General features: G+C 34.4%; 1 non-coding gene across 1 annotated transcript; it reads left to right on the plus strand.

Annotated features, from left to right (window-relative positions):
* Positions 1-890: 890 nt before the first annotated feature.
* Positions 891-961, plus strand: Mir125b-2 (microRNA 125b-2). Its single transcript, NR_029540.1, has one exon. It is a non-coding gene; the product is annotated as a microRNA 125b-2 (primary transcript).
* Positions 962-4,210: the final 3,249 nt, after the last annotated feature.

Consider the following 4,210-nt stretch of genomic DNA (forward strand, 5'->3'; position numbering starts at 1 on the left):
TTCCCTTTTAAGATCAACCACTTCTGAAGAACCAGATTCCACTTCTGTGGCCAGGAGTTTTATGCTGTGCTAAGTGTGATTGTTTTGCCCTGCATTCTGTGCTACTAAACCTTGGATCATTCCTAAAGTCCAGATTCTGCTCTTTCACAACAAGGCGAAAAGATGGGAGAGAATTTGATGAATAGTCAGGATTGAGACTGTGTATTTTCAAAAGTATTGAACTATATAATGTAATTATTCAAAGTAAAGGATCTTTTTTTGTTTTCTTACTATGTTGCCAGGATTTTAAGTTAAAGCTTGTTAGGTGGTCTTGTTCAAATAACTATGAAGTGTGCATGAAAATATTTGCTGTCTGAATAGTTTGCATATTTAAAGAGAAAAATCAACATTAATAGGTATTAAATTATGACATATTCAAAGTTTTTGTTTAAATCTTATCTGTAATAATTTAAATGAGAGTTTGAAGTGTTGTATATCCTGGGCCCACAGTAACAGTTGTGATATATAAAACTTCAATAGAAGCAAAATATCAATTAGGGCCCCATTAACTGGCATATAATCCTTTTTTAGTGTAATAGAAGTGGGTGTTGCTGTAAAAATCTGCAAGGAGCATATTTTAACCCATTTTTGTCTCCTTCTTTGGATAGAATGGGGTGATTCTTAAATGTCCATTGTCTGCTTTGTTTTTCATGCCCCACATTACTGTAAGTTCTGATCTATAGGTGGCCGTCCTGATTATTCAGCTCATCTTTGACTTTCATGTGTTACTTATGTTTCTGTCTGTGTGTTTCAATTAGTATTTAGAAGATTAAAAATAAATGAACCCAACTCTAATTCCCAAGCTGTCCGTTTACCTGGAAGAAGAATTCTCCTGCATCACACGAGACTTTGCCTAGTCCCTGAGACCCTAACTTGTGAGGTATTTTAGTAACATCACAAGTCAGGTTCTTGGGACCTAGGCGGAGGGATACCAGCAGCTTGGGACCTTATTGATTCTCGGCATAAACCACCAGAACAAAAGAACAGGCATAGATTCTGCATAGGCGCAAAGAACAATGGTTTTCTTTCTAATCAGCAAGGGTTTCACCATGACAACACCCCCAAAATACAATCTTCAGAATCGGTACTCTAAAGATATGGCACAGTAGAATAGAAATAGCGTTTGTATTTACTGTGATTATCGTATAAAAGTGTTGTAAGAGATATGTACAAGAAGTAGAATTAAAACACAAGTTCTTTTTAAAAAAATAAACATCGCTTTGGGTGTGTTTTAAGATGAAGAAGATTCATTGTAAGAGTTGTTTATATTCATAAGTTTTTGTATGCGTAGAATTATATACATTAGTTATTTCAATAAATTATGCATGCTTCCATAGAACTGTGGCTTAGACTACGTCAAATGAGATTCTAATCATACTCGAGGCCTGAAAAAGAAACGATTTACAGTTTTCTTTATTGATCTTATTCTTGTTGATACTAATATGAGAGAATATTGTTTTATACATGGTAATTTTAGCCAGTGTTTCCTTAGTCTTTTGCCCACACATAACAGTATATATGTATGAACAACTGCCTTATTCTGAGATTCACAAAGTATATATTTAGGGAAAATACAGTGCTTTTGAATTTCTACATTTCACTTTGTGTGTGTTATAAAGCATTAGAGAATGCCTATGAACTCAGCTGCTCTTGTTCACATGTAAAACACGTCTGAGATGCAGGCTTTGATCAGAATTTTCATTACCAGAAGTAAATATTCCATCCATAGCCTGTGTGACTTATTAGTCAATGATACATTAAACATGTGTTTTTTTTGATCTATAATCAATAAATCTATTCCAAATATACAGTAACATTGCAGAAATTTAGGCTTAAAACAAGGTGGCTTTCATAACACAGGCAAGAGTGACTTTGGTGTTTTAACTCTGATGTTTCACCGTAAATTGTTTTCTCCATTAGTAAATAAACCTATGAATCTATTTTAGGATATCATGTGGAGTCTTTGTTCTGTTTTTGTTAAGGTTGTTACTATTGCTCATTACTTGAAATATCAAAAAAATGCAAAGCATCTTTATTGTTTCCTAAAAATAATATAATAGTATCATAAACACAGACTACGTTGAAGTTTGTGTTGATGTCGTATCAACACAAAGAATCTTTTTAGATTCTTTCCTGGCCTCACCCCTGTCATTTATCTAGAAGCTTTAAAATCTAAGTGTGTATATAAGCATGTTTTACGACTCCATGTGAAAGGAGTAAATATAAAGTCAGAACTTTTCTTTAATCACAAAGAACTCTATGTATGTGTATCTGTGAGCATCACACAAGCTTGATTCTATTTAACAGAAGCTTTACACAGATGATCAGAGAGGAGTGTGTTTACTAACACCTGTTTTATGATAATCATAAACGATATGCAAGTGTTACTTCATCAGTTGAAATCCACAATGAACTAGGGAATAATAGTAGTCAGCTATGATAGCAAAAAATTTAAATGTAAAGGTTTTCTGTTTATGCTATGATAATGAACAGTAGTATATATTAACTTAGATTTTATAGGAGAAAAAAATGCTAAAATAAATTTCACTTCTCCTGAACATCACATATATCATATATGATATACATCATGTATCTTGCAATTTTGAACATTCTCTGTGCAAAGCATGTGTTGTGTGAGAATACTACTCACAAACAAGTCTTATGCTATAAAGGTGTGTGTGTGTGTGTGTGTGTGTCTGTGTGTGTGTGTGTGTGTGTGTGTGTACATCAGACTTTGTTTCATAAGCTACTTTATGTTGTGTGTGAATGGATGTGACTATCTCTGCATTTCTCTCTCAGCTGTCACCAGATAATGCAGTTCTGTGGATTCATAATGTGACTTGGAAAACCAGATCATTCTAAGCTTAAAATAAACAAAAAGATAAACAACAAAGAGTGAGAAGATGATGTGGTTTGCATACAAAACGCAGTGATATTAGCAATCTGATGGCTTCTGGATTGGGAGAGCAGCCTGAGCCAGACGCATACATTAAGAGCTGTCTGCTGCCCATGTGAGCTTGCTCAGTGTATTGGAAATGAGGGATCACCTCTCCTCTGACACCAGCTTATTTGTACATTTTAATTTTGAAGTAGCAAGTCACTGTTCCAAGTTCATAGACTAACCCCTGCTTGTTTCTCTCTCTCTCTCTCTCTCTCTCTCTCTCTCTCTCTCTCTCTCTCTCTCTCTCTCTCTCTCTCTCTCTCTTATTGTTTGCTAAATTACTGTCAACTTCACATTCTTTTTAGAAATAAAAATCATTACTCAACTTAGCCATTTACTGCACACTAATGAAATAGTAGTTTTCCTTTGTCTCCGTTGTGTGCCTCTAACAATATTGTGATACCTGTGTTTTTAGGTTTAGATCTCTTTCAAGGGGAACTGGACTTATTTTTTTCTACATGACAATGTTTAAAGCATTTTAGAATCCATAAAGGAGACCATTTGGAATTTTGCCAGATCTTAATATGATTATATTTTCCTTTAGGATTCTCGAGATCAATATCACTCTCAGTTTAAAATTCCTAAACATTTCAGTCTTCCACTGACACAACAGAAGCGTAGACATATTCTTAAGTCATTTCATAATCTCCCAAGGAGGAATCTCCCAAGGAGTATCTCAGGGGAATTACAGTAAAAATTAATTATTAATGAAATTAGAAAAGGTGGGGCTTACCTTAAACTCATCTTCAAAATGGCATGCTGGTACACGTGCTAACCTTGAACGAATATATTTTAAATATGCAAATGACCTTGCAAGCTGTCATGTTTGGATGAGTTTATAGTATAGCAACATACAAAGGGGGGCTGAAGCTCAAGTTTCCTTGCCATTTTCACATGCAATGCAGCCTCCTTGTTCATAGGCAGCCAAGGAAGGCACAGTTTTGATGCCTGGATTCTTTTGTCTGATTTGTTAGTAGACTTTTAATTCAGTATTCAAATCCCACTGATCCCTAAGTGACTGCATCTGAAAAAAAGCAAGCAAGTTTCCAAATATAGATGAGTTTAAAAAAAAAAGAAAAAGAAAAAGAAAATCTTGAGAGTTTGTAAACATTTGAAAATAAAGTTTTTCCCTGTAGCTCTGCAAATACATAATTAGTAGGCTGAAATTCAGTTGCTATTTTTTAACCTATGCATCAGTTTCATGTTTAGTGTCCTTATCCATCAATGATC

Source organism: Mus musculus, chromosome 16 (genome assembly GCF_000001635.26).
Source record: "Mus musculus strain C57BL/6J chromosome 16, GRCm38.p6 C57BL/6J".
NCBI classification, from domain to species: domain Eukaryota; kingdom Metazoa; phylum Chordata; class Mammalia; order Rodentia; family Muridae; genus Mus; species Mus musculus.